This window comes from Lactuca saligna, chromosome 1 (assembly GCF_052625555.1).
Source record: "Lactuca saligna cultivar CGN05327 chromosome 1, ASM5262555v1, whole genome shotgun sequence".
NCBI classification, from domain to species: Eukaryota; Viridiplantae; Streptophyta; class Magnoliopsida; order Asterales; family Asteraceae; genus Lactuca; species Lactuca saligna.
Window position 1 is genome coordinate 72,091,048 of NC_136417.1, and position 10,380 is coordinate 72,101,427.

Sequence of the window (10,380 nt, forward strand, 5' to 3'; positions counted from 1 at the left end):
CGAGGCCCCGGTGTTAGCCCTCCCGGAGGGAATGGAGGACTTTGTGGTAAATTGTGATGCATCGATCTTGGGGATGGGAGTGGTGCTGATGTAGAGAGGGCATGTGGTGTTCGCCCTCAAGATTTGGCGTCACTATTTGTATGGGGTTCGGTGTATGATATACACGGACCATAAGAGTCTAAAGTATTTGATGGATCAGCCCAACCTAAATATGCGGCAGAGAAGGTGGTTGGATGTGGTTAAGGGTTATGATTGTGAGATCCTGTACCATTCGGGCAAGGCTAATGTGGTAGCCGACGCCCTGAGTCGCAAGGCAGAGAGTGCCCCGTTGCGAGATGTATGTTTGCGATTGACCGTGATGGCCCCGGTGTTGGACACCATTCGGGGAGCACATGCTGAGGTAGTGAGGTCGGAGAACCAGAAGAGGGAGGGAGTTGTTGGGTTGGTATCGGAGTTCGTTACCGATGGTCGAGGGCTTATGACATTTCAGGGGCGTATTTGGGTACCGTTTGTGGGAGGAACACGTACCATTTGATGGAAGAGGCTCATCGGTCGAAATTCTAGATCCATCCTAGGGCCACTAAGATGTACTTGGATTTGAGGAGGGAGTATTGGTGGCCCTGTATGAAGAAGGATGTTGCGTGGTTTGTTGAGAGGTGCTAAACCTGTCGTAGGGTTAAGGTCGAACACCAGAGACCGCATGGTAAGTTGAAGTCGTTGGAGGTTCCTGAATGGAAGTGGGAGCAGATCACCATGGATTTTATCACCAAATTGCCAAGGACTGCTAGGGGAGTTGATGCAATTTGGGTGATTGTGGACAGGTTGACGAAGAGTGCTCACTTCCTTGCTATCAGCGAGAGTTCTTCCACAGAGAAGTTAGCAGAGATGTACGTGAGGGAAGTGGTATCTCGGCATGGAGTGCCGATCTCGATTGTCTCAAACCGGGATGTACGTTTCACTTCATTTTGGAAGAAGTTTCATGAGGAGCTGGGTACTAGGCTGCATTTTAGTACCGCATATCACCCCCAGACAGACGGACAGAGTGAGCGGACGATTCAGACGCTCGAGGAAATGCTCCGGGAATGTGTGTTGGATTTCGGGGGGAGTTGGGATACGTACTTTCCCTTGGCAGAGTTTTCTTACAACAACAGCCATCATTCGAGCATAGGTATGCCACCCTTTGAGCTGTTGTATGGGAGGAGGTGTCGGACCCCCATTTGTTGCGGAGAGATTGGACAGCGTGTTATGGGCAGTACTGAGATAGTGCTTCAGACGACAGAGCAGATCCAGCAGGTCAGACAGAGGTTATTGACCGCTTAGAGTCGACAGAAGAGTTATGCGGACAGACGCCGGTCTGAGCTTGAGTTTCAGGTCGGCGACTTTGTGCTTCTGAAGGTCTCTCCTTGGAAAGGAGTGATTCGATTCAGGAAGAGGGGCAAGTTAGGGCCCCGATATATTGGTCCATTTCGGGTGATCGCGAGGATAGGCAGGGTAGCCTATCGATTGGAATTACCAGCAGAGTTCGGACAGATTCACGACACTTTCCATGTGTCGCAATTGCGGAAGTGTATAGCCGATGAGTCGGCAGTGGTTCCATTAGAGGATATTCAGGTGGATGCGAGCCTGAATTATGCTGAGAGACCAATGGCAATCAGAGATCGGAAAATCAAAGTTCTGAGGAACAAGGAGGTCCCTTTGGTTTTGGTTCAGTGGCAGCATCGGAAGGGGTCCGAGACGACTTGGGAACCGGAGCGTGAGATGTGCGAGCAGCATCCGGAGTTATTTGCAGAGTGAGACTACGAGGGTGAAGTCTAGTTCTAGTGGGGGAGAATTGTAACAGTCCGGATTTCCAGGTATTTATTATTATTTGTATTTTTGAAGAATTGTGAGTGGACTCGGCGAGTTAGAGCTCAAACTCGCTGAGTAAGATCGCGATTTGGATGCGGGTTAGCGTCTGGACTCGGCGATTCCACACTGTTTAATGAAACCCTAATTTCCAGGGTATGAGACCTATTTAAGGGGGTTTATGGCTGTTATTTGCGACCACCAACCCCAGAGAGAACCCTAAAGAGCCTATGAGCACTTTGTGAGAGAGAAGAGGAAGATCCTTGACTATTTGTGGGTATTTTTGCATATAGAAGAGGATCAAGGCAAGAGGAGACCAAATAAGGTGCTAATCCAGTGATTTCTGAGCTCATGGGACTTCATTTGAGGTATCCATTCGTTCCTTTCTTAGCCCTTGTTGTGAATCTTAGAGTTAGGGTTTCTTTGTGGAAGAGATCCATGGAGTAATTGGCCTCTTCTTGTGTTAGTACTTTAGATCTGGACCCAAAGAGGTCTAGAGACCCTTTTCCCTCAAGCTTTATGAGTGTTAATGGAGGCCATGAGCTTAGAATAGCATTCTAGAGATCATATCATCAAATAAGGCCTTTGGACCTTTGCATGAGCACCAAGATTTTGACTTTACGTGATGAATGTGCTTGGAAGGACTGGATCTAGGAGTTATTGGAATGGATATAACCTTAGGAGTGAGTTTGAGTTCATGCATGGCATAGACTCGCCGAGTATGAAGAACAGACTCGGCGAGTAGCATGAAGATTGTCCATAACCACTCAGCGAGTGGTCTTGCCGATTTAAGGGGTAACTCAGTGAGTCAGGGAGAGTCAGAGAGGGTTGACAGGTGGACTGAGTCAAACTGGAACTCGCCGAGTTATTTTGAGACTCGACGAGTTGAGTCGCGGTGGCCCGCGATTCATGCTAGGTGGAACTCGTCGAGTCAGGGGAGTACTCGACGTGCCAAGAGAGAATCCGAGGGAGTTAGTGAACACGTGTAGACTCCCCGAGTCGCTCTAATGTACTCGTTGAGTCCTATCAAAGTTGACCGTTGACCGTTGACCAGAGTTGACATGTGTTGACTTATTTGGGTTAGTCAACCTTAGTTGTGAAAATGTTAAAGATGTATTGTATTATAGGAGGATTATAGCTCGGGGGATCGAGTACGAGTGGGTTCAGGGATTTGCGAGCTATCGAGATACACGAGGTGAGTCTTCTCACTATACTTTACCTTGAGTAGGTAACTAGAGTTATGTGATGCAGTGCTTGTATGTTATATATGTGTTATGTGTTGCGCTGCATTATTCTTTATGATTTATGTTGTGCATGTCTACAGAGTTAGAACCTGAGGGTTCACAGAGTTTGGGTGCACGGACCCACAAAGTTATAGCCTCGAGTGGCTAATATGTGTTATATGTGGTATTTTGGGGAACTCACTAAGCTTTGTGCTTACAGTGTTTAGTGTTATTTGTTTCAGGTACTAGTAACGACCGTGGGAAGGCGCCGGCTTGATCAGTACACACGCATGAGATTTTATGATTATGAGATATTGGGATTTTTGTATTACTTGGATTGAATTTCAAACATGGTTGTTTTATGAATATTAAGTGAATTATGTTTTTATAAAATTTGAAAATTTTGTTTTGAAATTTACGGTGTTACACATGGTTGGGTACTAAACTACCCCTTCGGTCCTATCGACCAGTAACCGGGGACTATTTCATGATGGGTTTTGGTCCTAAGAACATCCTATGTGCTCATACAAACCCTGAAGCTTGGATCTAGGTTTCTCTATTGTACATGCAAGTTATCCAAGACTATAAACCCTAATTCTAGCATTCAAGTAATCATATTAACATGAGAATAAGTTTATAATGTTACCTTGATTGTTATGTAGCAATAACAATCCCAAATCTCCTTGAATTGACTTTGGAAGGCTTAGAGTCACAAGTGTCACTCCTCTAATGGTTCACAAACACCATAAGCAAGAGGATGAAGAGGAGAGAGGTTGGAATCTGCCCAAAAACGTGTGAAACCCTAGAAAGATCATTAGCCACGTTTTTTAGCCTTAAGGGGTCTTTATATAGTTGGGCTATTAGGGTTATCTAACAAGGAAACCCTAATTTGGATGCTTAAGCCCTAAGCAACCCATGGAGCCCTTTCTTTAAGCCTTGGACGATTTCATATGGGCTTCCCCCATAGAATTCGTCCACCCCTTAATATAAGGCAATCCATGGCCCAAATTATATTTATCTTATAATTACAATTCCAGTCCCTTAAGTTTAATTAATCTCTTTTAGTCACAAAACTAATTACTAATTAATTATTGACTAATATTAATTAAACAATATGATTTCTCCTTTAATATATTATTCCCATAATATATTAATAAATCATATTTAATCCTTTCTCTCCATAATTCATCCTATCAAGTTGCTTCGGTGAAGGCAACCCAAAAGGACCACGCACCATCGGGTCAAGTACATACCAAAATAGTTGTGGACTTAGACACTAATCCAACAGTCTCCCACTTGGATAAGTCTAATAACTATTCTGCGAATGACTTGAGATCCTGATCCGCAATCGTAGCTTTCCAAAGCAGCTGTCAACTCTGATCCTATCAGATACGCGTGTCCTTAGATAAGGGATCATATATTCCTCCATTCTAGATATCGTATGAGACATGATTTCTAATCATTCTCTTTGTACTATTTCTCGATTCCCGATTTATGACGACTGACTAATTGAACAAATCAAATTAGCACTAGCCCGGCCGAGCATTTACGTTTGTCATCACTAAATCATCGAGGGGCCCAAAGATATCGCTTTTATCCTTCTTTGGATAAAAGGAATGGATAAATTTTGATACAATGTTCGCTTGCACTTACTCACCGAATCACACACAATAATATGTTTTATAACACCAAGTTACTAGTGCATTTTCATATTATCAATATGCAACCGATTAGCAAGATACAACTCACACATCTCGGTTTCAAGAATATAAGATGTTATCGTCTCACCAATCACTCGTGATACAATTCATGGAGTGATCCAAGTGAGCGTGGGTTTAATCCAATGCTCAAATTCATATTCATAAGCACTCATGAATGTTGCAGCAAACATTCGCTTATGTCTAATACTCTTTTAGACAATCCACACACCAATTCACGACAGTCTTCATTCATATCTACTTCCAACATATGAACGACTGTGGCCCGTTTGAATAATTTGATTATTCTTAATAAACTCAATTATTCTGGAAGTCAAAACATGCAAAGTGAAACACAAGAATAATACTAATCCCATATGGCCTCAACCCTTTGAGTATAAATAAAACTCCTTTTATTTATCACCATATCGATTACTCATTATTTGTCGTTTCGGGTAATCAACTTCTTACTTGAATTACAACACTTATCCCATGCTCCTAGAATGCACACAATGTTCACCTACGGTTCTTACTTTGTGAAATAGATCACATTGAACACATTTCCAATCATTCTCATTTCACAACTCCAAATCTTTTTTCATAAGTGAAAGAATATCAAATTCTTGCTACTTATAGAATATGCTAGATTCTAACATTCTATGCAATGATTGTTTCGTAATGTCACTGCAGCAAAGTCACAAAGACTATTGCCAATGATATTACAAAGTCCTCTATCGGAGATTGTTACAAGACAATTCCTTAGATACGATGTCTCTCACTCAAAGTACATTCCTTTGAACATCCTTTTTCATAAAGGTTTCTAATCTAGTCATAGATTTTTCAATATTCAATTTCCAATATGGACACGCTTCCATATTTTCTATATGACAACTTATTCTTAATAGAATCTTATCTATTCATAATAATGTTGATATAGTCCATTCAATATCATGCTTCCAACTACTCACAAACAACCAATCCTCGTCGAACTTTGGATTGTCCTTTGATAGTTGTTTAATTATTTTAGTCAAAACCAATTCTAGTCCCTTTATCCTCTAAATGCACTAGACATTTGGAAAATTTTAGAATGGTCAAATATTAAAGCATTTGCAATCGATCCTATACCCGAAGTGTATGGGACACAACGCATAATGTTTTATTTGCTATGTTCTCAAAATTCAAATTGTGAAGAGGAATGTCGTAATCATAATCGAAATTTTAAGAACACACTATGTACCTTTGACTAAATTTATTTACATTTCTCAACCTAAGTCTTTAGATTTGAAATGAAGCATAATATTCTCTCCCTTAATTATAGCAAAACAACTATTCCATCCTTACAACTTTGCAAAGAATGACTCTTGTTTTCTATAATTAATATTGCCAACTTGCAATACTTTCCTTAATAATCATACAATCATAACATTTATGCTCCCACTATCATAATGATTATTATAAAACATAATACTTATGCTCCCACTAGCTTCGACATGTATTCATAAACATCTTAACTTTCAGAAAACAATACCTATTGAATTTCTTAAGTCAATGTTTCTAATACTTAGTACTTTGATAATCCTTTATCAAAGCTCCTTGAGCTTACACACCTTTGCCTTAGATAGTTCATATGTGTGTCTAAACAATTAAGACTAATTGACAAACCTCACAATTCAAATTATGGAAAGGGATACCGTAACCATAATCAAATTCGAAAATGCAATTTTACAATCACTATCTTCTTAAAATCTTTCTTAGTGAAAGCATTTCCTCACAATCATTTTCATGAAGGAGGAAATCTTATGACACTTATATTTAAAGCGGTGTATTTGTTCCTATCCATGTGAATTTGTTAAAACCAGAGTTTACGACAAATTCAAACTCATATGGACCGAACTTTCTTAATCTTGATTTCTTGCCTTATGGTAGCACAGCTGCCCACCACGTCTTCCAAGTAGTTAAGCAGCTCACATTTTCCTATCAATGTACCTTCCATTGATTAAGGTGCTTTGCCTTTTATGCGTTCAAAATGAGAACTCATAGGACTCACATGCATAATTAACTCAATTGGAACAGCACATAATCAAAATATTGTGAACACGATAGGTTTTAAACCTCAACTCGTGTGCTAGTGATGATCGATAAGGTTTATTTGATTTGTTCTTGAAACCTTTCAATACCATTAAGACTCCCACTGACTCATTGACATATAAGATTCTCTTGTCAATAAACAATTCTTGACAAACAAATATTCAAGAGTTAGTGTAGTTTTTATCAAAACACTTCATAAATTGGTCCTAGTTGGCCTTTGTCTTATCCAAGACATCACAACTTTCCATATTTGATGAATGTTAAAAACCTTCTTAATACTTTTCACTCATTGTCACAATCTTAACTTTAAGACTTGTTATTGGAACGCAGTATGATTGACCTTTTGATTAAACCATTTCTTCAATTCTTGATTCCTCTTCTTAAACATACAATTGTACTAAGACTCACTTAGATGATCAATTGAGATATGGTTCTTAATCATAAAGACCTATCATAAAGCATAAAAGGTACTCTCCCTTCTTCTTAGAATGGAGAAACTTTTATCTTTCTGCCTACTTGATTTTTATTCGTTTTGCTTTTGATTTAAACTTTTTTTCAATCAATTCAGAATTACACTTAATCTTATGAGCATAATCATATTTACTAAACCTTTAGTAAATTATGACGAATATATTTGTTACTCTTATGGTGGACTTGATCAACACACAACTTTGTGTGCTCGATCTCCTAGTCCTTTCACTTGACACTTTGTCAACGAATTAGTCTAATTTCCAAATATGAAATTTCTCATTCATCATGCAACCAAGTTGCGTGATTCCAAATTTCTGTCCAATTGAAATTTGGGTGATGAGAAACTCTCCCTATTTGGTAAATTCTCGACTTTTTCCATAAGAATCGTATCCATTTGTTGAAAAAAATATTCAAACATCAATTTTCATAACAATTTCATTGCAAGGAAGTAAATAAATAAATCAAATCAAAATTTATTTTATTTATAAAAGCAGCGGAAAACATTTGTCCTTACAATGCAAAATCCATTGAAAACTATGTATTTCAAAATGAAAATTTCTAACAACTCTATTATAACTATCTAAGCTCAAAATCTAATCTTCAAGTTCATGCGATCAAGATCCATTTCTTGTGATTAGATTCATCTTGCTCTTTCACCAAGCTTCCTTTCTTTTCACCGATCCTGCAAAACATTCAAATGCAATCTTATCACATCATGTATTTGAATCAATGAATAGGAACTTAATGAAGTTAGATAGTGGAGTTTACCTGAAGCGCAGTCATACTCTTTGACTCTCCCATCTTTGGAATTTTCAGGCTCTTGGGGCAGACTTCTATCCAGCGCCCTTTCTCTTGGCAGCAAATGCAGGTCGCTTCTCTTAGAACGTCCTCGGAAGCATGGTCGGTTGACTCTCCCAACAAATACGCTCCATTGCTTCGCCAAATCATTTCTGATTCATCAGCAATGAGCATGTAAGTTAGGTCAATGACGTTGTCGTCATGGTCCATCATATAATACTTTCTTTTGAACTCATTATATGATTCAGGAAGTGACTGCAAAACCCAATTTACAGCCAACTCATTCGGGAATGACACACCCAACATTATCAACCTATCAATGTGTGATTTCATTCCTAGAACGTGGGCACACACGGGCTTACCATCTTCATGTTTCATTTCCAATAGGGCTTTAGTGATATTGAACCTTTCAATTCTTCGATCTTGTGGGTTAGGGAGAACAATTGGAGGAGGAGGAGGAAGTGAAGCATGATTTCTTGTTCCTCGATCAAATCGTGGAATATCATCTTCATGTGGAATGCTTGTTCCACGGGATTTGAGAAGATCATAGTTGTCGAACTTTGACATCTACAAAACGGGAGAAAACAAATTCAAGTTAGTTGATCGATTGAGTCCTTAGTAAATCACCCAAATGAGATACTAAGGCTAGGACCTAACACAATACGCTACAACATAGAAAAGGGATGCCGTAATCTAGTTGCAGAATATTTGAAGGTAAGTGAGTGACGATTCACTAATTTCCACCATGAAAAACGAAAAAGAAATTTATGTTTTAAATCTATGAAAACTTGTGACATCCCCATTTTCACGGCCAGAAAAGACCGATTTTGTTTATGCTTTATAAAAATCAGAGTACTTCATTTTATAAAAAGGTTGCGGAATTTGTTCCCAGAAAAACACGATAAATACGTTATTAAAACATTTTCGAAGAAACGTATTTTTATTCATCTTAAAACGTTTGGGATGTCATCGTTAATACAGAAACATAAGCATAAACAGAACTTACAATTATTTACACCAATGATTTACATCTCTTTAAATCTCTCAGTGTAATGTCACTTCATATCGCCACCTGTGATGTAAATAAACTGAGTGGGTCAGGTTGGGAAACCTGGTGAGTACATAGGGTTTTCAACCCACAATAATATAGTTATTATGTTTAAACAATCAAACACTCAACCCAATTACCCATCCCCATTATCTTCTTTTAGTCTTCCCTAAAGATATTATCTCAAGGGTCATCTCCTATATCATTTTTACTTCTCATCTCGTTACATCGTATTTCCTTATATGATTGTTCCTACGAAATTTACCTAAGGATCATCGCCTACATTGCATAGACAATACTAATCCGGGGATTACTCCCTCAATATGTGTCTAGCAAGATTTAGGGTATCATCGCATGATTACACAGCCAAAACATCACCTGGACTTGTAAATCATGATAAGGGTTAGTCTATCATCGCATGAATACGTAGCCACAACATCGCCTGGACTCGTACTTCATAATAAGGGTTAGACTATCATCGCATGAATACGTAGTTACAACATCGCCTGAACTCATAATTCATCACCTACAGGTTACTAGCCTGCTGGTGTTTCCACGGGGTTGTCTATAATAGTCCGCGATCGCCATCTATACTCTGGTAGATGACTACATCTCCAAATTGTTGGACAAGGTTGTAGTATCCTACATCACCGATTCATAATCACCTATCTATCATCACCTTCCTATCATCACCTATCTCTCATTATTTTATTTCATCACTCACCAACTATTTCATCTACCCATGTTTTATCCCAACATATTTGTAGATATAAAATAAATATACAGTTTAAATCATTTAAAACATGTATAAATCATTCATCCAGCATAGACAACAAGTATTCAGACAATATGTACACATAGCACGTAATTTATATTAAAATACTTCATATCTATGTGTAAGATGAAAGGGACCATGCACTCACTTGATTAGGTGGTGACTCAGCACTCGGACAGCACTTCGATACTCTCAAAATGATATTCCTTCGATAAAACCTAGTATTGATACCACTAGGGTTTAGTCTAATGATAACCGCGACAAATTAATTATCTAACTATTATTATTATTATATAAGCGTTAATAACACTCAATATAACTCATAATAATAGCCTAAATAATTATTTTAAGGACCTAATAGCATTCCTATATTAAAACATAAGCTAAACTAAAGATAGGATAAGTACAACTCACTTACAACGGGTTTTTCTCAAA